This window comes from Antechinus flavipes, chromosome 4, assembly GCF_016432865.1.
Source record: "Antechinus flavipes isolate AdamAnt ecotype Samford, QLD, Australia chromosome 4, AdamAnt_v2, whole genome shotgun sequence".
NCBI classification, from domain to species: domain Eukaryota; kingdom Metazoa; phylum Chordata; class Mammalia; order Dasyuromorphia; family Dasyuridae; genus Antechinus; species Antechinus flavipes.
The window spans coordinates 77,033,647-77,060,766 of NC_067401.1; the positions used below are offsets into that span (position 1 = coordinate 77,033,647).

Here is a 27,120-nt window from a genome sequence, read left to right on the forward strand (position 1 = left end):
TTTCAACCTGCCACTTTATCCACTGTGCCACCTACTTGTGCTGTTGAGATATTACGATAATAGTGTTTTTGTATACTTTAAACTTATATGTCATTGCCATCTATTTGTCATATCTCTATTAATATATTCTTGCTATATAAATCCCCTTTTATCTGAACTGTCTGCCATTTTAGCTTTTTAAAATCCATATTTTCTTTTATAATGCTTAATAATGTAATCCATATATTGATTAAGGATAGATGACCTGGTTTCACAGGCATCAGTAATAGCATCATGACTTTTGTCCCTATTCAGAGGCTTTTTCTGGGAAAATCATCTAGTTTTATTTATTTTCTTCCAGCCAGGAGTTTTAGATTCTCTTCCTGGAAACAATTCATGGTTTCTAATCAATATTTAAATAGAGCACATTTACACATTTACTCAGAATGATAATGAACCTAGAGATAGAATTCTGCTTTCTAAGTGAAGCAGTAGGAAATGTATTTCATCTCCACATAAATGTCATTTCTTAACCCTCTGCCCAATAATGATTTTTGTCTCAAAACCTAGAAGCTCAGACCACCAGTAGAATAAATCTTGGAAAAATACAGGAGCTTTAATTCACTGGGATCCTACATATTACATAGCATATATTGGTGCTGCATACTCATCTGCCAAGAGTTCCACCTGTTCACTGTCATTGGAGCCTGATCCTCTTATTTCTTGATTTGGCTCAGAAGCTTTATCTTGCTGAGAGGCAGACTTTGCTTCCTTTTTCTTTGTTCTTTCTTTTAGCATTACTGGCTTTTCCCGTGCCCTTAACATTTTTGGCTTTTTTTTCCAGTTGGAGTGGAGGGCAGGAGGTGCCTCCAGCCTAGTACATTCTGGGCATCTTTAACCTTATATCTGCTTCAAAATATCCTTTTCTTCCTCTGTCCCTTCACAAAAGGGTAGAGAAAGGAGCAACTATTTGCCTGCTGTGATCGTAGACTCATTATTCAACTTTCATACCATTTAAGTCTTAGCTTTTCTGTTTCTATTCCTTCTTTGACCTTCCTTCTAGCCCTCAGGACTTGGTCAAGCAACATTCCTGCTTAGGTTTCCTTCTCCTCTCTTCCCATTTGCAACCCGTTAATCAATCTGTTCAGCTCACCATTCTCGGCTCTCTCTAATTCTTTGGTCCTTCATCTTATCCATGTCCATCTTGTACCAAATCTGTATGCTGGATTACTCCTATCACTTACCTTTCTCCACTTCTATTCATTTGCTATTAAACAGAGTTGAAGGAAACCTTATAATTGTGTCAGATTAAATATTCATCTGAAAATATGTATAAGTACTTTTATAAACTGCTTTTCATTAGAATACTTAATCTTTTTGATTCTTGGGGAGAAAAGGCAAAAAGAACAGACTGGAAAGCTTTTTAAAATCTGATACTGGGAAGAATTTTAATAGAAGTTTAAAAAGTTATCTGTTTTCAATAGCCTAAGAAGCAATTTCAATATGCTTGCCTAAGTTTATGTATTGCTTTGACTTTGTCCCAGTGTATGAAAACACTAAAGAAATATATATTTTAATTATAATTATAGACTCCAAGAGAGGAAGGATGAAAGACTAGATAGAACACTAGCTTTGGAATTAGGAAGACCTTTGGAGGTCTGCATTTAAATCTTGCTTCTCCTATATCCTGGCTATATGACCTGAGCAATTCATTTAAAACTTTAGTGAGCCATGTGGTACTCTCAGATGATTCCGGGGTCCTCAGACTTTTTTAAATAGGGCACCAGTTCACTGCGGTTAGAGGGCCAGACTATAATAAAAACAAAAACTTTGTTTTGTGGGCCTTTAAATAAAGAAATTTCATAGCCTTGGGTGAGGGGGATAAACGTCCTCAGCTGCCGCATCTGGCCCGCAGGCCATACTTTGAGGACCCCTGATATAGTTACCTGATCTATATGATCTGAAGTAGATGAAGTTTTCATCTCTCTGAGAATGAAGTCATCCCCCTTTTCTCTCTTCTGTCAAACAAATAAACAAACAAACAAAACACTTTAAACTTGTGTTCTCCTGCTGAGCAAAAGAGCAAGATAAAAATTTGAAATTGTACTCTCTTTGCAAAGGGTCAGTACTTTGTCCTGCTTTAAGCTACGAGTATCTGGCAGGAGCTTTTGGAAATTTAGTTTTGGGTTCTGTAGACTAAACAGAGCTTTTGTATTACTAAGAGTCTGCAAAAGGCAATTCTCTCATTTTTAACATCCTTCAAAGGTTTTTGTTTAAAATCCCAGGTAATTATACTCCATTGTTTAGTAAAGATTAAAAAGTCTTCCATATAAACTAGATCAATTAGTGATATTCTAAATTCTAGATAATTTAATCCTTTTAAAATCCAAACAGAATTTTACTTTTAGATTCCTTTTGGGTTCTTTTTAAACTGTAAAATTGTTCTTTTATCATATCTTTATATATACATCCAATTTAGATTATGTGTGTTCGTATAATTGAGACAAAAAATGGATAAAACAAAATCTTAATTAAGTCAATGGTTTTAACTTCATCAGTCATTTATGAAATCACTTGCATTTCATGATATTTCCTGTTGGAGGTGTTAATGAGCAGTGAAATAATTCTAAAATTGGAAGCAGGATAGAGCAAGTAGCTTTAAATTTCTAACTAGATAATTTAGTTCTTTGTTACAAATAAGAGAGATAAGAAAAATGAGGGGAAGAAGTCCTACCAAGAGAATGGCTTAAATGGAATATGGATAAATCCAGTTTTATCAAAGTATGTCATTACTTTAGCTAGCTAGTACTTCCAGCAATGAGTTATCTAAGTTGCAAAGGTTTTTGATATCTGAGGGGTTTTCCTTTTAGGACCAATATATATTTTTTAAATTTCCCTGAAATTATTTCACTGAATGTAAATTGTTTGCATTTTTGTTTTTCTTCCCAGGTTATTTTTACCTTCTGAATCCAATTCTTCCTGTGCAACAAGAGAACTGTTTGGTTCTGCACACATATATTGTATCTAGGATATACTGTGACATATTTAACATGTATAAAAGACTGCTTGCCATCTGGGAGAGGGGATGAAGGGAGGGAGGGAAAAAGTCGGAACAGAAATGAGTGCAAGGGATAATGTTGTAAAAAATTACTCAGGCATGGGTTCTGTCAATAAAAAGTTATAATTAATAAAAAAAGAAAGAAAGAAAAAAAAATTATTTCCCAATTTGACATTGAAATTTTCCCTACTTTCCTTCATTCTTAAACAAATTCTACCAGGGTCAGTAAATTATTACTTAAGGGCCAAATCTCATTTTTCAGTATATGTTTTATAGTACAAAGAATGCTTTTTACATGTTAAAATATGATAAAACTTTATTTAGAAAGGGGAAAATCAATCTTTGCTCTAGGGCATAAACAAGTCCCATAAACCGGCTCAGGACCATAGGATGTAACTTATTTCTCTGTGCACTCTACTGATCATAGTTTAACACATTTTGATAGCTTAAATTAAACTAAGCCCTATATAAGTTCAAACTGTTAAAAAAAAAAAAAACAACTAACTAATAATATCATCATTTTGAGAAGATATTATTACAGTTGTTGCTCTTGGGCCTGTTAATATTTGTAGAGTAGTTTGCCTCAATGCAAAATGGACTTAAGAAGCTATGATTTTAATTCCTTTATCTGGCTTGGGCCTTGATGGAGCCTACCCCTTCTAACCTGCTTTATATTTGCTGAGGACTTGGGAATTATTTGACTAAGCTTGCTAAATTTAAGTGATAAATAAGACTAAATGGGTTTTGAGCAAAATCTTGAGGGGTAGTCCCATGTGTAAAGTGTATGATTGATTTTTAGTACGTAGACTTTATGACATGTTTGGCTGCTCACATGGGTTTTTCCTTACTTTCAGGTTCTTTGCTGTGTCCTGATAGATGTGACTATCAGATAGGTGAGTCCTCAATTAATGAAATGTTATTATAAATCTATTATGAATTATAATGGAAATATTTTCATTACTTCCTGATATTTATTTGTCTTCTAAGATTTTACTGTGAAGTTTTAGATTAAATGTGGTAGTTAGTTCTAAAAGAAGATTAGATGTTAAAAACTCAAATGGGCTATACTAAAGCTTATGACTTCCTCAAAAGACATATTCTGTTTATTTTTTTAAATCTCAGGTTTTTACCTCTTTTATTAATGTCATTAGAAGGTTTCTGCAGTTTTCTGTTTTTTTCTGTTTTTTTTTTTTTTTAAAGATTTATGCTTTCAATCCATGTTAAGTGTTAAAGGATTTCATTAGATGAGACATAGATTTGGAGATGACATCTATTTAAATCTTAATCATTTTCATTATTTGTCTCATCTTTCCAGTAATATTAAATCCAGTTTTCCCAGCCTTAGTTTTGTGATAATTATTTAAAAAGAGGTAGAGAAACGCAATATAGTTTCACTATAAAATTCATTTTATTCACTTTAATTGAATTGAATTTAATCTACCCCTCTACTATAAAAGCTTTTTCTTTCCTCTTTTTTATGGCAGATACTTTAAACTATTTCACTTCTTCCTTTTCCTTTCTCCCAGTGCATTCCTCTCTTCCCCATTGATTTCATTATTTTTAAAGATATTATCTTTTCATATTCAACTCATACCTGTGCCATAATAATGATAAAGTTCTAATAAGTTACAAGTGTCATCTTCCCTTTTAAGAATATAAACAGATAAACCTAATTAAGTTCCTTATGATATGATGAGGTTAGTGGCAGTGCAGATAGTTGAGGTGTGGGAATCCCCTTCTGGTCGGCACAGTCCTTTGTGAATGAATTCACAAACCTGAAATATTGAATGGCAAAAGGGAAGTTTACTGTTGGATGAGAAGTAAGCTTTGCTAGGAAGTGGCAAAGTCCTATGAGGGAAAAGGAGATTGGCACTGAGAAAAGAATGTCTTCACAGTAGGCAAGAATCCTGGCAGTTATGCCAGAGGCAAAGCATGCTACTTTGTACATTCTGCAAAGAATGAGTAAATAGAAATCTATTTTATGAGCAGATCTCATGGGCAGTTTGAACTGATTGTCAGACAAGGGTTTCCCAATTGAATGAAAATAGAGTTTCTTGAATGAAAATGTGACTCCCCAAAAGATCAATGGGAGTTGATTTGCCCTTGAATGATACTGCTTATCTCACTCTGGGAAGATGTACCTTCTTCTAGACTCTCTGGAGCAGGGAAGATCCTGATCTCTCTTCTTCAAAAGGGGGCACAATTTCAGAATGATAATTTTACATATTATAGGGAACACAGTTTCACACCCCTGTCAATATTACTTTCCTGATTACCTCTTTATGCTTCTCCTGAGCCCAGAATTCGAAAATCTGTTTTTTCACTTAATTCTGGTCTTTTCATCATGAGTATTTGAAAATCTTCTATTTCATTGAATATCCACCTTTTCCTCTGAAGGATTATACTCAGTTTTGCTGGGCAAGTGATTCTTGGTTGTAATCCTAGCTACACTGCTCTCCAGAATATATTATTCAATATCCTCTGATTCTTTAATGTAGAAACTATTAAATCTTGTGTTATCCTGACTGTGGCTCCACTATACTTGAATTGTTTCATTCTGGATGGTTGCAATATTTTCTCCTTAACCTGAGAACTCTGGAATTTGACTATAATATTCCTGGGAGTTTTCATTTTGGAATCTCAGAAGATGATTGGTGGATTCTTTCAATTTCTATTTTACTCTCTGGTTCTAGAATATCAGGACATTTTCTTTGATAATTTCTTGAAAGATGATATCTAAATTCTTTTTTTGATCATGACTTTCAGGTAGACCAATATTTTCTAGTTCAGTTGTTTTTCCAAGGAGATATTTCACGTTTCCCCTGTATTTTTTCATTTTTTTGGAGGGGGCTTGTTTTGTTATATCTTGATTTCTTACAAAGCTTCCATTTGCTCACTTCTATTTTCTAAGGAATTATTTTCCCCAATGAGCTTTTGTACTTCTTTTCCCAAATAGCCAATTTTGCATTTTACGGCATTCTTCTCATTAGTTTTTTGTATTTCCTTTTGTACCCACTCTCAATTTTTCCCCTACTTTTTCCTCTATCTCTCTTACTTGACCTTCAAAGTCCCTTTTGATCTCTTCCGTGGCCTGAGCCCAATTTTTATTTTTCTGATATCATCTTTTGAGTGTGTGTTTCCAGGGTGAAGGCTGCACTGTCCCAAGCTTCAGGGGTTTTGAGCAGTTGTTTTCAGGGATCATTCTGGGGACCTGACCACAAGCCCTTTTTTATGTCCTACTGTAGCTATGAGATCTAATGTGATAAAGCAACAAAATCCTGCTTTGCTGATGGCCCAAACTCTTTACCGATTAAGCACTTAAGTGCAAATTAAGAGGTGTGTATGGGGGGGAGGGAGAGCAGAAGGGAAATGTTGTTTATGTAAAATAATGGAATACCTGCAGCTTTTAGTTGAGCAAATCTTAAATCACAATTAAGGCATAGGTCAAGGCCACATTCTTATGAGAGGTCTTCACTCAGTTTACCCCATTTAGTTCCTCCTTTTTATTAGCTTTTGAAGACCTCTTATACCATTCTTGATACATTTCCTCAATCATCTTGTTCTTAATCTCTAATCCCCCCTAGAGGTGTGTCCTTTTTTCTCTACTAGGGTCCATCTCTTCCTTTTACTATTCCAAGTTTAACTAGACCTCCCCCTTCAGGTTGTACAATCTTTTTTATTCTGATCAGTGATATCTGTACTACCTTTGTGATATGCTGCATCAGGCAGACAGGAAATAGTATGATTCCACTTACAGTTCTAAGTAGGCTCCAAAGAATGTTTTCAGTTTTGTTTCTTCATCCCATCCTCTAAAGGTAATCCAGTTAGAAATCCAAGTTATATCAAGCTCCTGAGATCCATTTTCTGTGGAAATTCTACTGGTGATCCTTAGATTAAATTTTCCCTCTAAAACCTACTTGTGGGCCATCTCGTGGCTGCTTCCTTCCTTTGGGTCAGCCCACAAAGCATTCTGCCTTGTAGTGTCTTTTCTCTTCCCCCATGCCATGTGATATCTCCCCAACCCCACTATGCTTCCCAACCCCACTTCTCTTCCTTGCAGCCAGCTAAAATGGGTACTCCCTTTCCACTAATTATGAATTCCACTGAGAAACTTGTCTTTTATATGCTTTCCCAACTCTATTTCATATTTACTATTCTTGGTCTCTATTTTATCCCTTCATTTTGTCTGTAACCTATTCCCCCAAATAAATCTATCCCTTGCCAAAGAAAATGACCATTGTGAATTCTTCATAATACTTTGGGTGCCTGCCATAATTTGATAACAAACCCCATACCATAGATCACATCAGTGAGGACCAGGTCTGGAATGGGACATGGGCCAATTTTCTGATGTCTTTGGTGATTTTTTTCACTATCTGTTCATTATCATCAATTTTCATACAGCAAAAATTTAATTTCCCACAAACTTTACCTTCTTCAGCCAACAACTAGTCTAATACCAATCTATGCTGGAGTACTGCTTCTCTTGAATGAGTGACCTGGTCTGCTAATAAATCCAGTGCCTTTGTCTTCTAGTTAATAATTATTTCGGCCATGACCTGGTGTTTAATATGTCTGTTTACTATACAGTTTAGGGTTCTGTATTCCCAGTTCCCATTTGGGGCCATCTATCACCCCAACCCATTTGTGTTCCCAGTAATTAAAGTAGATAACTCTTCACAAATACAGATGTCTATCAGGAAAGTCAGCAACAATGGAAATGCTAAAAGAAACAGACAAGACATATATATCTAGCAACAGATGGATGACTAGGCCAAATACTCACTTACCTACTTATTTAGGATATAATGACCACATATTTTCAGAGAGGAAACCTCAAGATATTACATATTTGAATTATGCTCATGCTTTCTACTGAACATTTCCCCTATTTATAGAAATTTGCTATAAGAAGAAAAAGCAGGGACATGATTATAATAGCATCAAAACTGGTCATTCAGGCCTCAGCCTGAGAGCATATCCATGACAGGATACAGCATCCTTAGCTCAGTTTGAATTTAGGTAATTGAATGCAATAATAATTCCACCTTATAGCCAGACTCAGGAATAATCAGGTTCCACAGGTAAATTGAGTCAGAAGGATCCTACCTTAAGCAGAGGCCAAAGTTGTCCTCCCAATTCTTGCCCAGATACTAATGACCACTTATAACAATTCAGAATCACATTCCTCTGAATAGCTTGTGGAATATTCCTTTAAGATGGTGGATTGCTGGCTTCATGATCCATCAGACAATCATATCTGAATTCAAAACTCCAAATGATAGCATCTATAATCCTAAGCGATTTTATTTTAAATAGCAAGTCTCATTAATCACAGCTTTAGGTGAATTTAGCTCTCAAGGATCACATATCCTAAATAAGTATTGAATATAATCTTACATTGATAACAGTAAGATATTCATCCTAGAAAGTTCACAGCTGATTTTAAATTCAGCATTACACTTTAAGATGCTCAGTAACCAGTCTATATCAAAACATGTTCAAAGGGACAAAGTCATAGACCATTGTTCTCAGAATCTTCCTAAACAATGGGAACAGCTTTAAAATGACACAATACAATCAATTAAAACTCACATAGAATATAGAATATGCTATTCTAATTTCACATTAAAGATTCCTATCAGAATTAATATTAATAATTTCTCCATCCTACATAAATGTTGATTCAACCTCTTTAAATCGAGATATCTCTATAAGCTTTTCTAGAAATATAAATAAGTGGTACAACACCAATAGTGTTAAAATTCCTCTAAGCACAATTAATCTTCCCTCCCATCAAAATGTTTCTAATTGCAAAGTCAATTTTAGTTGTCCTTAACCATCCATTCTTGAGGTTCTTTCACAGGTTCTTTAATCCTGGTGTTCTCAGCCTCCAAACTTCAGTCTCAGTCATCTGTAATGTCTGGTAAGGTCCTTCCCACTCTGCTACTTCCAGGACTTAGTAAACACCCACTCTCCTGGAATTGCAAACTCCAAAGATGTTGTCTGAGTCAATAATCCTTGCTTCCTAAGGGCTGAAAGGGATGAGGACATTATCAGTAAATAATTCCTTAAAAACTTATCCTTTATTTCAAAATAGAGTTTTTCTTTTTTTCCTCCCAAATAAAATAAACCAATCTCCTATGGGGAAAGTCCCAGATCACTTCTAGAAACAGTGCTAATTTTTTAATAAAGCAGCAGGCAAACATTTCATTCAAGGCAATTTAAGTCTCTAACATCAGTTTAGTAATGTCATTTCTTAAGAATCCAATTCATTCTTTTCACTTTCCCAGATGCCCTGTGTGTGTGGAATTGCTGCTCAATTTGCAATCCCTCCTCCTTATTATTATTATTATTATTTTGGTGAGGCAATTGAGATTAAGTGACTTGCCCAGGGTCACATAGCTAGGAAGAGTTGAGTGTTTGAGGTCAGATTTGAACTCAGGTCCTCCTGACTTCAGTGCTGGTGCTCTATCTCCTGCGCCACCTAATTGCCCCTCCCCATTATTTTTTTTATAAAATTCTATAAATAAAATATGCTCCTTTTTCAGAACTAATAGTCTCTACCAATCAATACTTAGGTACACTTTGTTTTACAGTTACACATATCCCTATACACCAGATTTTCTTGCTTTTACTTCTTTGATAAAGAGAGAAGCAAGATCTTAAGATTCAAAATATAGGTAATATCTAAATAGCTTTAGACCAAATTTCACAAAATTTATATCATATAGCCAGCTGTGCTGACAAAATGTTAAAGCACATTGCCCAATATGCAATTTAGCAAGCAACATAGTAACTTAAACATTTCATCTAATTAGGAGATATAAACATGTGACCTCTTTAGGTAAGTTACCACGGAACCAAATTTTTAAAAAAATTAAATCAAATCAAATACAGATTTAAATTTCTAGTAATATACACAGCCCCAAAATTTAGGGTGGCAGAAAACTGCCCTTTTAAGTCCATTTACAGGGCTTTAAGAAATTGGCAGAGTTTAGGATCCTCGGGGAGAGGGTTAGAGAAATGTGGACCTAGATATCTGGCTGCAGGTCTGAGGCCAGTGACGAGTCTATCCTCCAGAAATGTAGGGAGGAAAGGAGGAGCTACGTCAAAGATATTGGGGCACCAGTGCAAACCCCAGAAGATTCCAGGCCAGCTGGGGACACCAGCCTAGCCAGGACAGATTCCACAAGCCTCTCCAAGGAAGAGAAGCTTGGAAAATCCCAGAGATGGTGTTTTTTTTTTCCTTGTGTAGTTTTTCTGTAAGCCTCAGGTTCAGGTCCTCAGAAGGCATTTAGTCATGTAAATTAGACCTACTTAAAAATAAAATAGACTAACTCACGTTTGCTAACTCAAAGATAGGGTCAAACAACTTAAAAGTTAGTCTCAAAAAACCCCAGAATCTGCTAAAATGTTTTAACAGTTCTATAACTTTAAGATCCTAACCAAAAGCCCCCCATTCCCCAAACTTTTCTCCAATTGTCTGAGGGAATTCAAGCTTATACCTAAACATGGAAATCTACCCCAGAAACCAGAGAATACTAGTAAATAACACATTTTTCATCCATTAAGTACTAAAATGCTAACTAAGAGTGTGGAGGGCAGATAGGAAGGAAATGTTTGGTTATCTAAGTAAAAACCTGAAGAGTTTAGCTGTAGCTCAACTTGTTATTACAAAGTCTCAAATTACAATTAGAGCATAGATCAAGGCCATATTCTTATGAAAGGTCTTTACTCAGTTTATTCCGTTCACCTTCTTTGGGGCAAAGTTTGTTCTAATTTCTCATCATTCCTTTTTGTTTTGTGGTAGTTCTTTATATTTACATCTTTGTCATTGCATTTATTGTTTTCCTAGTTCTATTTACTTTGTTTTGCATTAGTTCACAAAGATCTTTCCATACTTCTTTGCCTTCTTTTGTTTTTGCTTTTTTAATCACAGTAATATTCTATTGTATTCATCTGGTAAAATTTGTTTAGCCATTCCCCAATGTATGGGCAATTGTTTTCAGTTCTTTGTTATTACAAAAAAAAAAATTTAATGAATACTTAGAATATGTAGAGCCATCCTTTTTGTCAGTGTCCCAGGTTTTATGCCTAGTGGTAGAATCTTTAGGTTTAACTTTAAGGATATTTTAGCTACTTATTATTTGCATAACTCCAAATTTATTTCAAGGATAATTATAAAAAAAATATTTCTAGAAAAGTCACAGATCTACCAACAAGGCATTAGTATACCTTTACATAATCTTGTCAATATTGATTTTCTCCAATTTTTATCATATTTGCCAATTTGCTGGGTATGAAGTAAATAATTTCACAGTTGCTTTGCATTTCCCCTATTCTTGGGGATTTGAGGCATTCTTTCACATGGTTGTCAATTTATATTTTTTTCTTTTGAAAATTTCTTATCATTTGGCTATTTATTGGAGAGTTGGGACACATTAATACAGATCATTACTTGCGCTGCAAGACCTATAGTCTTAGAGACTTGCCTGTCTGGGAGAGGTTAAGTGATTTTTCTGAAGTCACACATCTGGAATGTGTATGTCAGAGGAATATTTGGACTTAGGTTTTCTGACTCCAAGGTTGGCTGTCTTTCCATTTCACCATATTGCCTAAGAACAAAGAAGTAGAAACTATTAAAAAAATATAACAAGTAATAAAAAGTGGCCTTCAATTCTATATTGCACTAATTAAGGAAACTAAATAAAGGGAAGGGAAAAATAATGGGAGAATGAAGTTCAGAGGGAGAAGCTGAAGAGATAGATACATAGTTACCCAAAAGCAAGAGTGTACAGAAAAGAAGATGCTGAGAGATGAACATAGAAGGCATAGGCATATGGAGAAAGAAAATGAAAACATTGAGATTGACCTTTAAGGTATTCTCATTTTATAGCCTTTTCTGAAATTACAAACAAAAAAGACATCTAGCCAAAGTTCTGTGTTAAGTTCATTCTTATTGGCATAAATGGGGCTATTACTCTTGGTAGTTCTTGGAAGAGCAGTTGAAATTAGCTTGAGGAATGAAAGGTCTCCACCTTTATCTTAGGTACATATGTCTGCAAATGGATTCTTGAAAGCAGGGGGCTCATTTTAACAAGAGATAATTATTTTTAAATTAATAGAGAATAGTTTTTAAAAAAATTTCCTTGAGAAAACACAACTTAGAAGGGAAAAGGGAAATGAAGAAACCTATTACTTGTCATACAATGTATTGCGCACTTTACAAATATTATCTCATTCAATCCTAATAACAACCCTGTAAGGTAGGTGCTACTATGAGTCCTATTTTTATAGTTGAGGAAACGGAAACAAATAGTGATCAAATGATTTGCTGAGAGTCACATAGCTATTTAGTATCTGAAATTGGATTTGTATCCTGTATCCTGGTCCAGCTCTGAATTCACTCTGCTTGCAGATCCCTAGAAGTTAAATGGCTGGCTAGACTGGTAAGCTTCTTCTGGCTAGACTGGTAAACTCTTCTTCTACAGAGTTTGAGCTGAATCTTGTATAAAGCCAGACTATCAAGAGGGAAGAATTCCAGTCATGGGGCTAGTCAGTGCAAAGCCTTGAAATTGGAAAATGGAATATTACATGGGAGGAACAGTTTTAGGCCAATTTACCTGAATTGTGTATGTAGGGGGAAGAAAAGTTTAAGAAGACTGGAAAGGCAGAAAAGGGGCCAGTTTGGTAAGGGCTTTAAATGCCAAATAACATTTTATATTTGATTTTTGAAGTGATAGAGAGCCATTGGTATATATTGAGAAGATGGGATATTTAGTGGTGGTGGTGAGCATAACATGGTTAAACCTATGCTTTAGAAAAATCACTTTGGTAGCTGTGTAGTGACAAAGTCAGGGAGACCAATTAGAAGACTTTTATATTAATCTAGATTAAGGGTAATAAAGATTTGAAATAGGTTGTAGCTATATGAGTATATATATATACACATATGAATATATTGAGTGTTTACATATATACATTTTTTTGTGGTTCAGAAATGGTAAGGGGTCATCATGTAATAAAAAAAAAAAAGCTGAAGAGATCTCTAGAAGCAAAGCAAAGTTTATTATACATTCTCGTGAGAAGGGTGTCCCACCTGTCCAGCAGACAATTGAAGGGAGGAAGCACCTTCTGGAGCAGGGTCAACACTTTTAATCCCTAACACAAATACTCTCTCCCACCACTGATCCTCATCCTCATTGGCTGAGGATCTTACATTCTAAACGTGGAACTACCCAAGAAATTGAACTTGACCAATAAGTACGTAGTTGCCCATATTTGACTGAAATAGGGAGATGCTGATGTCATGGGAGGATAGCAGGAAGGGGATTTAGGTATTCCCTTGACTCAATCTTTAAAGTCCTTCAGGCCTACTCAAACTCTGAAGTAGATGAAGCCTTACTCTATTTTTATAACTGTCTTGAAAGATCTCACCTCATCTTGTACATACATATATATTTATAGATATATGATATTGTAAAGGTAGAAACAATAAGATTTGGCAACTGACTGACTACATGGGGTAAATAAGAGAAAGGATCCAGAAAGGATGAATCTGGTTACTGAGAGCATGGGAATATCTTTCATAGTTGTAGGAAAATGTAGAAGAGGGATGGTATGGAGGTAGTAAAAGATGATGAATTTGGTTGTGGATATGTTGAATCTGAGTGATTCATAGGACAACTAGTTGGAAATGTTCGATGTTGGATGGTTGGACAGATAGTAGGAGAACCAAGAGAGTGATGTCAGGAAACTTTAGATAGGAGGCGGTCACTAGTAAGATAAGATGATCAACAGTGGCACAGAAGGCTCAAGGATGAAGACTAAGAAAAAGCCTTGAGATTTTGAAATTAAGAGATAATTTGTAACTTTGGAAAGAACACTTTCAGTTGAATGAAGTTGGAATCCAAATTGCAGAGAGGTCAGAAAAGAGTGAAAAAAAAGGAAATGAAGACTGAGTAAGCAATTTTTTTTTCTCAGAAAAGGGAAGTAGAAATACAGGAACTTAGCTAGCAGGGATGGTAGCATTAAGAGAAGATTTTTATTTGAGGTTAGAGTGATATGAAATTTTTTGTTTATTTGTTTTCTAGAACAAACTGGCAGCAGGGAGAGAGAGTAAGGATGATATTGGGGGCAATCTACTGGAGAAGCAGAAAGTATTGAGATCAAGGGCGCAAGTAGAAGGGTTGACCTTAGCAGGGAAAAGGCCCTTATCCATCAGAAATTGAAGAAAGAAATAGTGGGGTATGATATCAGAATAGTATGATCTGTGGAGAAGGGGAGAAGAAATTCATGGTGAATATCCTCAATTTTTCTGGTAAAGAAGGGGGGAGGGTTCTCATCTTTAGCCTCCTTAGCTTTCTTTAACTCAGTCACACTATCCTTTTGCAAAGCCTTTCCTGCTTCCCCTTAAGTGCCCTGTCCCCCTGGGGTTATGTGAGTTGTTCAAGAAGAACTAGTGAAGGCTTTTCAGGACTAATTATCCACCTTTGGTGTCTACCTGACATTCAACTCTCATTTGTGGCTCCAAGAAGCTGTAGCATGGTGGCCATAATCCAGTAAACCATCTGGGTTGATGGGCTAAACCAGGTTGAGGGTAACCAGTGGGTCTCAAACCTATCTGTGAGAAATTGACTACTGTAAGCATGTGAAGACTTCTTCCAGTAGAATGGGAAGATAAGAACATTTTGTTCTGGTGCCCATGAAGACAGCTGAATTGGGTTCAAGTAGAGATGGATATGTTGGGCTAGACTCATGAAATCTAGGTTCTAGTCCATAGTTTGACATTTCATTACTTTGTAACCATGAGAAAGTTACAAAAATTTTATTTATAAAGTTTCTTTATTTTAAAAAATTCAATTTCTTTTGTTTGTAAAATGAGGGGATTGGAAAGCCCCCTTTAATTCTAATTATCTAAGTTTAATAACTTGTCATTTGAAAGCTGGGGCAAATGATTTCACTAATCTCCCTGAGACTTGATTTTCTCATTTGAAATCTGCAAATATTCAAAGAATCTATGGAATCTATGATTTTTATTGATGATGAGAAATTGGTTTTAATAGATAAATGCAAGGGAGTTATCTGAGGTTCCAAAGAGATTAATCTCAGCTCTTCACTGGCCTTCACTCCATACATCTACTCAATTGTCAAATCTTGCTCCTATACCTTGTTCACAATACCTCTCAAATCCAACCTCTTGCCACTAACAGAGCCATCATTCTAAATCAGACCTTTAGCATTAGGTCAGACTCTTTGCATTCTTTATTAAATCTTCACCGTAATAGAGCATTCTCTGCCATTCTAAATCAGACCCTCACCTCTCTAAATCATCATTAGTAATATGACAAATTAAGATTTGCAAAACGCTTTACATATATTATCTCATTTGATCTTCATATTAACCTTATGAGCTAAGCTCTGTTATTATTTCATTTTGCTGAAGAGGAAACTGAACTTATGGGAGTCATTGTCCCTTGGCAGCTGATAACTGTGTCTGAAATAGGATTCAAATTTTTCCTAACTCTAAGACTGGCACTCATTCATTTTTTTTTCAGAAATTTTATTTTTTTTTTAATGTTATCTTCTACCACCCCAAGTTTAATGCTTATAAGTCTCTTGTTGGCAGGGACTGTTTAAAATTCTTTTGTTTTTGTATTGCCAAGGTTAAATGCAGTACCTTGAACTTCATAGGCACTTAATAAATCATTGTAGGTTGGGCTTGAATTCAATTAGTGTAATAAATCTTTCCATTGTGCATGCATTTCCTTTTCTGTTGGATGAGTAAAAAAAGCAACATTGTACATTGATTTTAGGAGTTTGTATTGGTTAAATACTTGTTCTAGTCCCTGATTTTTAGAAAGTCCTGTTTAGAAAGATAGTGGTTTGAGATTTATCTATAAACTATGTGAAATCAGAGAGTCCTAGAGATATTTGACATCCCCATCTAAAGGTACCAAAGGTTAGCAGCCCATGTCATTGATTTATCTGAGTACAGGAGAAAATTTTCAGGTTCCTATCTGTTTGCTAACAGCCAAGCAAAAAAGACTGACTCCTCTGTATTAGAAGAGCTGTGTTTGAGCAGTCCCTTAAAAGAAGACACTTTGGTGAAGAAACATTAAATTTATGCTCAAATAGTTTTCTTTTTCCTTGTATATTTCAGCCTTCATTAGTGTGTCAGAAATGCTGGTATAAAATAAAACCATCTATATGAATTGTGACAGTTTATTCAAATACTTCAGAATCCTTTTGTGCAGAAGAAAAGTAGCCTGCTGATTTCATTTTCCTAATCAGAAAAGGTGGGGATATAAGTTCTAGACAAAAAAAGAAAAATGCTTTTATTTACATTACTTTTAGAAATCCCTTGAAAAAACAGAAAGGATTAGAGTATTCCCTTCTGTGTCAGAATATAGACTCACAGGAAATAGCTCCTTTTTCCTTCTCCCTTCTTATTTATTTTTTTTTTTAAGCCTCCCACACCCCCCAATTAACCAGCAACCTCCCCAAATGAAATAGAAAATATTTTCTGGATAGAAGATATATTTGTTAACTTCCCAGATTTTTGTTTTTAATTGCTTCTTTGGTCTTCAACGCACTTACCTTCATAATAGATCACTAACAAAATAATTAAAAAAAAAAAAACCTTTTGGTTTTGTGTGGCATGTTCAATAGCATTTGATATTTTTAGTTATCAGAATATTTCCAGGATGTTAATTTGAAAAAAAAATTATTTTAATTTCATAGTTCATGCTATATCAGGAAAAGAGAAACTTTTTGATCATATAGGAACTCTGCTTTTACTTGATATAGACATGGTTCCATTAGTCCAATTAGGTAATGCAATGGATAAAGTGCAAGACCTGGACTCATCTTCCTGAGCTCTCACACTAACTGTTTGACCATAGGCAAGTTACTTAAATCTGTTTGCCTCAGTTTCCTTATTTGTAAAATGAGCTGGAGAAGAATAGCAAAGCACTCTAATATCTTTGCCAAGAAAATCTCAAATAGAGCCATGAAGAATTGGACATTAGTAAAAGACTGAACCACATATAATGGTCACATTTTTAAAAAGTAGTACACTTAGATTTCTCTGGATGTAGATTTAGTGATCCTAGAAAGCTCTGTTCATGCTAAGCAAGTTATATGTTTGATGAGAAATACTAATCAAATATTTTAATGACTTTTTTTTAAAATATGAAGACATTAAAAAAAATAAACTTAAAGGAAAAATGGCCAATTCGACAAATTTTATTTTCAGAAAGCATTTTTATAAAGTTGAAAATGTTTTGTTAGAAAGAAATATAAGAAAATATTTTGTTCTTTTTCTTAATTTTCAAAATGGTTTGATTAAGGATGCATAGAGTGCTAATGCCTATAATGGAAAATGTTCACCTGTGGTAAAAGAATGTGTGTCTAGTAAATATGTTTATACAGCTGCATGGTAATGTACCTCATTACAGTGTGCATTTATGGAATCATGTAATGAGCCTCATTTCCAAACAACTATTAATTTTGGCTTGGAAGTAGCTAATTAAATAATAATTTTTACTTTACAATTCCAGACTATATAAATAATATATAACATCATTCTAGACACCAGCTTCAAATGCTAATGTATGAACTTGATAGTAATTATGTGTTGGCTTATTCTTGAAATAGTCCAGACTTTTTGCAAAAATCTTTCTTTTTTATTAATTATATTTTAATTGCACAAAACACCTAATATTTAGTAGACTTTACATAAAATTTTATAGCATTTATAGAGAATCATTTGTCATATTTCTGGTAAAATTATTATTCATTAATTTGGTCTGTGAAGCCATCCTTTCCATTAGTAAATTATATTTACTCATGAGCTTATTAGTATTAAATAAAATGTATATCATTCAGACTTAGCTTGTGGAAACTTTTTTTTAAAAGCCTGAATAAAGACAAATTTAAAAATAAGAAAAAACCTTGGAGTTTTTCTTAATTTTGATCACAAGTACTTTTTAAGTTCAAATTAAATAGGAATTAGTTATATTTCTATCTATGTAAAGATTAGATCATAGATTTTAGAATTACAAGTGACTTTAGAGATCAGCTAGTTAAAACTCCTCATTTGATAATTGAGAGAAATTATGGTTAAAGAAGGAAAATGACTGGATGTTTTTCAGAAAGTTAAACATTAGTAGTTTTTGTCTTTTAAAGAAAATGCACCAAATTCTTCTTATGAGGTAAATATAGATTTCATCCCCAAATTTGTGATAGAGTAGAAAAATTATAGACTCAATTTCACTAGATAATGTTAATGCAAATACTTTGTAAGTACATATATACATTATTTGAGCATCACCAACTTGCATTTATACTTCAAATATAAGAATGAGTCAACATCAGGAAAGTAAAAATAAGTAAACTTTCATTATTATATTACTAGTCAGAAAAAAAAACTTTTGGAAAAATATGGTAATATCTTTTTGAAAATCCTGAAAAAAATCTTTATCATAGACATTACTTTCTTTAATAAGATATTATGTATATATGTGTATTCACACACACACACACAAATGTACACATATGTTTTACACATATAAATATAAAAGAACTAGCATTTTTTTTATGAAGAAACACTGAAAACTTTCTAGGCATTATATATCAATAACAAAATAAGTTCCAAATAAAGAATTTAGCATAAAAGACAATTTAATCATTAAAAATCATATTAGAAGGATCACCATTAAATCATAATCATTAAAAAAATCAGAGAACAGATATTTCATTTCTATAGGGTAAGAATACGTAAATAAACAAGAGTTAGAGACCACTAGACACAAGAAACATTTTTGATTATATAAAATGTAAAGCTTTTGCATAAATAAAATCAATGCAAGTAGATTGAGTGAGGGGAAATTTTTGTATAAGGTATTTTTGTCTGTTGTCTGAGACATATAGGGAATTTGCACACTACCTATTTCCCAGTAGATAAAAGTTCAAAGGATATGAAAAAGTTTTCAAAAAAAGTATAAAATATTAATAGCCATAATAAAACATGTTCTAAATAACTAATAAGAAAAATTCAAATTAAAATAATTTTGAGATTTTATCTCATATCATTGTTAAAGATAATAAAAAACAGAAATAGTCATTGTTAGAAGAGTTATAGCTTTTTGACAGATGTTAGTCTGTTGTTTGAACTGTGGATTATTCTAACTGTCCTAGAAAATAATTTGGAATTTGAAATTCTCACAGTGACCTTGTGAGAAAAATCACTAAATTAATTATACCTTTTAACCCAATGATCTCATTGTTGGGCATACCCCAATAAGATCAAAGATAGAATAATCTGTATAAACTAAGATATTCAAAGCAGTGTTTTTGTAGTAGTAAAAAACTAAACAGAGGTGAGAGGTCCACAATTGATATTGGACTGTAGAAGAACAAATTGTATTATATAAATGCAATGGAACATTGTTCCATAAGAAACAAAGAATCTGAGAAATTTAGAGATATGTGAAAAGATTTATTATAACAATATATATAACATTTATTCATAGTGAATTAAGTAGAATCAGGAGAATAATATACACAGTGACTACAATAATATAAATGAAAACAATATTATAAAGAACTGCAAAAGTTAGATTTTAACTGCATCTACCAATCATATTCCTCAAAAAGAGATGACAGAATACTCTTCTTTCTTGTTAATTAGGTGCTCTTAACCTGCAGTTTGTAAATAAGTTATATACACACATATATGTGTTATATGTATATAACATATACACATGCATACATATGTATATGTATGCCCATATGTATATATTTATATTTCACTATTTTCCTTTGTAATTCTGTGTATTTTATGTTCAGTTAAAAATATTCTGAGATGGCAGTCATGATACACAAAAGTTAAAAACTTCTACTCTAGGTAGAGAATTAGGAGTTAAGAGCTGTGACTTTATTTAAATGTTTTCTTTTATTACAGAAGAGAGCTTAATGTTGGGATATATGTGAGTATGAGTGTGCCATTTTAAAAAAAGTATCAATAAAACTTAAGAAGTGTAGCATTGATGTATCTTAGATCTAAATATTATTGTGCTATTTATTATCCCTGATTCTGATTAGTCTTCTCAAAAATGAACATTTCACTTCAGGAGGGAGCAAATAAAACAATGTGACTAAATTATTTCAAATCTATTACCATTCCAGAAAAACAAAGTCCTTGGTAGATATGTAGTGTGGGGTAGTGTGTGTATGCCATGTAATAGGTGATGTTATTATACATGTTCAACATTAGAAAAGCATATACTTTCATCAGGGAAAATTACATCAAAGAATTTATGTTCCCATCTGCTCTGCAGATTATATTACATACATTTCCCTATGTACCACAGGATCTTTTCATCTGATTTGGAACTCAGACCTCCTGTATGTGTTGTTCCCCCCATTAGAATGTGAATTCTTAGAAAAAAAGGATTGACTCTCCCTTCTATTTGTATCCTCAGTACTTTGCACATTGTAATCACTTAATAAATGACTTTTTCAATATTTTTTACATTCATTCACATTTCCAGATGAGAAAACAAAGTGAATTTCCAGCATGAACACAGATAGGATATAGCAAAGCTCAAGGTTCTAAGAGAATCAAGGGATCAAATCTCTAGAGATGAAAGTCTATGGAAAGTTTATTAAATCAAATCCTCTCATTTTATAGGCAAGAAACTAAGGCCTATGCTCTCAGTGAATTTTCATAATGTCAGCTAAGCATTCCGTATATTACTTCTAGAAGGGCAGGTAAATCTGAAAGATATTACTAACACAGAGCCAGCAGAACTTAAGTGATCCTTTGGATATAAGATATCTTCTACCAAAATATTCAAAGCAGCATTTAAAAAATCTGTATGTTGTAATGTTATAGGGTTGTTAGAGCTGAGGGAATCTTCAAACATTGGTGGGATTGCTTCAGGCCCAGGAATATGGTCCTCAGTTTTTCAAGTTTAGAAACTTGATTTTATTAGTTAATCCAGAGATGATCAGATTTTGGTAGAATGATTTACCTTGGCTAAACTCTCAGTCAGTAGATCAACAAGCCCAAGGAATTGTTTTATAAGCTAGGAAGTCTGTATTGTTTGTAAAGTTCATTTGAAAGAGTGAATGAGAGGGGAAATGGCAAATCCTTGAGAGACTGTAGAGAAACAAATACATTAATGCATTATTGGTGGAGTTGAGAATTGGTCTAGTCCTTCTGGAACTCATTGTACTACTATGCTCTCAAAGTTATTAAACTGCATGTTCTTTGATCCATTGATGCCTCTATTAAGTCTGTCTATATTTTAGAGTGAAGAGAAAAAAGAATCATATGTGCTAAAATATTTATGTCATCCCTTTTTGTAGGAGCAAAAAACTGGAAAGTGAGGAGTGCCCATCAACTAGGGAATGGCTTCACAAGTCATGATATACAAATGTAATAGAAAACTTTTGGAATGATGAAATAAGAAATGATGGAAGGGATGGATTCATAGAGACCTGGGAAGTATTGTATGAACTGATGAAGAGTAAAGTGAGCAGAATTAGAAGAACAATTTATACAATTACAATAATATTGTAAAAATAAGCAAATTTGTTTGAAAAACTTAATGAAAGACTTAAGAACTGATCGATGTAATGAACAACCACAATTCCAAAGAATTCATGTTGAAAGATACTGCCTACCTTCTGGGACATAGATAATGAATTCAGAATGTAATTTGAGGCTTTTTTTTTTTTTTTTTTTTTTGGATATAGCCATTGTAGTAATGTGTTTTGTTTGATTTTACACATTTATTATGAGAACTTTCCTATACTTTCTCCCCTGTCAATGAGAAATCATTGGAAAGAGAGATTTAGGGGGGAAAGGACCCAGATTTTGATTAATTAAAAAAATAAAATTCAATTAAAACTTTAAAAAGTAGAATGTCTATATATGTATCTACTAGGAAGTTTATTTGACCTAAGAAATATAACCTATCTGCCCCTGGAAAGATCCATTGAGAAGAGCCTTTGGGTCTTGCTTGATTTGGTTTAACTTAATTCTGTAAATATTTATCAAAGGTTTCCAAATTATAAGGCAATGTGCTAAGATCTGATGGATCTAGAGAAAATAACAAAATTGTCTCTAGCCTCAAGGAGATTGTATTTTTGTGGGAGGAAACAAAATTAGCACAGATAAAGAATTCAAATTGGAGTTAGGTATTTTTAAGGAAAATTTCTGTCTAGCTGTGATACCTTGATAATTTATCTTTTTCTACCCTAGTGTAGATAGAGAACTAAGCCTAAAGTCTTGAAGACTCATCATGAACTTGTCTCCCTATTAAAATGAAGCTTCTTGTGAGTTGAGGTTTTTGGTACTTTTTATATCATTACCTAGCATAATACCTGGCATACAGTAAGCACTTAATAAATATTTGTTGATCAGTTGATTGTGTATCTTTTTTTTTTTTCTGATTCTGCTCATAAATATTCCTATGGGTTTCAGAATTCTTTCCATTCATCATTTAATATAACATTCTATTTTAGATATTCCCTAACCTATAGACATCTACTTGGTTCCTGATTCTTTTCTACTATAAAAGTGTTGCTATGAATATTTTGAAGTATGTGAAACCTGTCAGTCTTTTATAGTTTGATCATTTTAGTCATGTACTTAGCATAATTCCAAATTATTTGTAGCACATTGACAAATCATCTTTAAAGTTGGGTAATTCTGGATGATTTTTGTATATAATGAATCTTTTCTACTTATTACTTTCATTTTCACAGGGTGACTTTCTAATTCTGCTTCTAGATTTAGACTATGTCTTGTCTGAAGGTTTGTATCCTCTTTGTGTTAACCTCAAAAAAAAAAAATGTTGTAGAGAAAAAGACATTAAATGAGAAATACTTTGGTTCTTGTAAATTGTTATTCATTAGTGCTTTGAAGTAACTGTCAAACACACACAACAACCTTGACAATACTGTTATTCTGAAACACAGCTAGCACAGTCAAGAAATCAAGAAGAGGAATAGACTATTTCCTATGTTGCCTAGGTCATTCTGGTCAAGGTTTCCCAGAGGCATGATGATGCCTCCCAAGGGAGGTATGGATTCTGATTGTCCTAAGATGTCTGGCTGAGAGAAAAAGATTTAAGCAAAGATATAGGGTGTTGAAAGCAAGAGAGCTTGAGTCATGGAGTCAACTAAATTTAGATTTATAAGTAAATCACTAATAATAAAGTTAGGAGAAGTGAACCAGTAGGACTCTAGAACCTCTAGTCTTCTCAGAGTTGTAAAATAAGAGTCAGAGATGATAGTTGTTCAAGACAGTCAAGATACTGTACTATTTTCTTCAATTCGTTGTGTATGTATGTATAGCAGAAGGAGGCAGTGTGTGAGAGAGGAAAGAGTGTGTGTGTGTGTGTGTGTGTGTGTGTGTGTGTGTGTGTGCAGAGACAGGAACTAGGGAAGAGGGGAATTAAAATATGTCATTTGGGAGAATGAAGCTGAGAATTAATAGAAAATGAAACAAAACATTAGGAATAAATTAAACGTTATTAAAAAGGTTTCTGTTAGAACAGCTGTAACTGACTATCTAGTTTTTAATTAATTGTAGAGAATCTGTATTTCACATGAAGATGCACATTTAAACCACACAAATAGGAACCTATGTCTATGAAGAAATGTACCAGGTGGCAGATAGATAACATTTTGGAGGCTGATCCAGGATGAATTGTGGCTCTGAGATATAATTTACTTATGTTATAGTTGCTTTGAGTTACTATCATTGACAGCTTAGTGGAGGCTACATTAAAATTGGGGGTTATGATATAACAATTTTAAAAAAATTTGGTTTAGTTTTCTGGTTTAATAGGTTTTATATGTATGTGTATGTATGTATATATATATATATATATATATATATATATATCTGTTATAATGATCTAAGCAAATTTGATTTCATATAATTATATGTGTTGAAATGAATCTATATACTTGCCAATTAGGAAAATAGTTATCATAGCTACTTGACAGTAGAACCAGTATTCAGCTTGCCATAGTCTCTCCCATCTCTCTAGTCCATTCTTCACTCAACTGTTAAAGTGATCTTCCTGAAGTGCTGATCTATGTCACCCTTCCCTCTCCCCCTACTCAATAACTTCTAGTAGCTCCCTTCAAGATTCTTCAATATCAAGTTTCTTGATCCTTCAAGATCAAATCTAACACCCTCTGCTTGGTGTTCAAAGCTCTTCAAAACTTGCCCTCTTCCCTTTCTAATCTTGCTCCCTAGCTTCCAACTATTCTTCATTCAAATAATACTGGTCTCCTTGACGTTCTTTCAACAATACAGTCTTATCTCCCAACTTGTCATTTTCACGGTAGTACTCCATGCACGGAAAACATTTTCTTCTCATCTCTTACTTCCTAGCTTTCCTGGCTTTCTTACAGTCCCATCAAAAATCCCATCTCCTTCAGAAAACCTTTCTTGATGCCTCTTAATTCCATTGCCTTCCTTCTGTTGATTATTTTCAATGTGTCTTGTCTCTGGCTTGTCTGCATTTAGTTATTTGCATGTTGTCTTCCCAATTAGATAATGAGCTACTTAAGAATAGGGACTATGTTCTATTTTTCTTTGTATTCCAACACATAGTCTATAAAGGCATAATAAGTGCCTTGCACATTGTGGTGTTCTATTCTTTTTCTAAAATATGATCATTCTCTGGGAGCAGATTTCTTGGGGAGGTTTTCTGGAGGCAGCCTTAGTTTCAGTTCAGAGTAATAATCACCTCAAATGCAACCAGGGCTTTAAGTACAGTCTTGTATTGTCTCTTCCAAAATAGCCCGATTAGTTTTCTTAGAGACTTATCTCTCTGGTTGGTTCCAAGAGCTCTTGTTGCTATTCCTTTTCTACCAGCCTCAGCCTCTAGCTCAACTCTGATTCCTGGCAATCTTCCGAACTGACTGACTTGAGCTTTCTTTGGTTCTGAGAGCTCTCATTGCTAGTCTTTTGCCTCTAGCTCAACTCTGACTCCTGGCAATCTTCCAAACTGACTCTCCTCTCTAAATCTTTTCAGCTGAACTCTCCTGACTGAGCTCAGCTGTTTTTATGCTCTTTTAGAGTATAAACTCAAAGGTTGACTCCTCCTCTGAGAGTGGGATTATGGGAGGTGTGAATTTGGATATCTCATACTGAACCCTGAAATCTCCCAAACATGTGAACTAATATGTGAGCTAATGTGTGAACTCTCAAAGGTGTTAACTTAAGCATTGTTTCTATCAATATTAGTGACTTAACACCTTGTAAGGATTTGCTCTGATGTGTGAACCAATAAGCATTGTAGCTATTCCATTGAGTTATTACTAGGATTCTAACACACATAGTAGGCATTTGATAAATATTTACTGATTGACTATTCTGTGGACTTCTTAGGAAGATGTAAAATAATGAGCAAAGCATATAGGAAGGAAAATGATGTAATTGCTGTTTGAGTTGCCTGAAATTGTGGGGTATTCCCAGAATCCCAGGGAGATAAATAACAAGACGAATACTTGGAAGTTAGTTATTAATAGCTCCCAAGTATCCATTCTTCTGCTCCCTATCCTATCTCCTGCCTTCTCCCACCAGGAGTTGATGGGTGAATTTAAAGCTCTCGTGGTGAGAACTAAATGACAAAAGAATTGTGTAAAAGGTCTGCTAAAAGGGGAGATAGCTAGTATAGCAGATGTCTATCCAGTGCTAATATCCTCATCTCTGGCACTGATCCATTAACAATAATGTGGGATGAGCTGTCATTCAGGCAATATAACTGGGACAGGGGAGGCACTATGAATAATTAGTCTTTTTTCAGGGAGATATGATTGAGAGATTAGCTTGACTAGGACCCTTATATGAAGTTTCTTTCTGCTTTCCAGTATTTACAGCTGTGGGGAGAGAGCCTCCATTTTGTTCTAAAGTTGGAGAACTTCATGATCCCTATTACACCAACTCAAGTCCTTGGGGTTGGGGGGCAACTGTACAGTATCATGCATATAGGGTTATAACAATAGCTTCCCCTTCCTTGCTTCTCGGAAGCTAGATAGTTAAAATTAATTCATTGGGTCTTAGAGGTAAAGGGATGGTATAGAGAGAAAATAAGCTGTGACAACAACATATGGGCTCCATTTCTAGATAATATCAGATCGTATTTATTCCCTGGGGAAGTTGTGGGTATCAGTGAGAAAGTGAACACTATGGGAAATATATCTAAGTTGTAGCATTATTTGGGACCAATTTTAGCTTATTCAAATTATTATTAGTCTTTCTCATAGCAAGCTGGCTATGGATATCTAAGTATTCTGGTAATTTAATACCTCCAAAGTGAAATCCGCAGGAAAATTGAAGATAGTGCTGTCAAGGATCACCAAGGAGTTTAGGGATGGATTCAGAGAAGTTGGACTTTGGAGAATTTCCAATGCCTGAAGAATCTCAGGAAGGACATTGTGATTATATGAGTGGGATGTGGGGGTATCCCGAATCCACTTCACCCTTGACCTTTTTAAGAGGAGTCTTTGAAAATTGCTTCCTCTGAGCAATAAATTGGGAAAATATTTTTATATTTAAAGGTTCGGATAAAAGCCTCATTTCTAAGATATATAGAGAATTGACTCAAATTTACAAGAATTCAAGCCATTCTCCAAGTGATAAATAGTCAAAGGATATGAACAGACAATTTTCAAATGAAGAAATTAAAATCATTTCTAGTTATATGAAAAGGTATTCTAAATCACTATTGATCAGAGAAATGCAAATTAAGATGATTCTGAGGTACCACTACACATCTTTTAAATTGGGTAAGATGACAGGAAAAGATAATGCGGAATGTTGGAGGGGATGTGGGAAAACTGGGACACTAATACATTGTTGGTGGAATTGAATGGATCCAACCATTCTAGAGAGCAATTTGGAACTATGCTCAAAAAGTTATCAAACTGTGCATACTCTTTGATCCAACAGTGTTACTCCTGGGCTTATATATATCCCAAAGAGATGTTAAAGAAGGGAAAAGGACCCACATGTGCAAAAATGTTTGGGGCAGCCCTCTTTGTAG

General features: G+C 34.1%; 1 protein-coding gene across 1 annotated transcript in view; it reads left to right on the forward strand.

Annotated features, from left to right (window-relative positions):
* Window positions 1-27,120, forward strand: part of DISP1 (dispatched RND transporter family member 1) — a 244,296-nt gene that overhangs the window by 114,700 nt on the left and 102,476 nt on the right. Inside the window, exon 2 of the mRNA XM_051993364.1 lies at window positions 3,892-3,930. The gene's annotated coding sequence lies outside the window, so the exon portion shown is untranslated. The remainder of the gene's footprint in view (window positions 1-3,891; window positions 3,931-27,120) is intronic.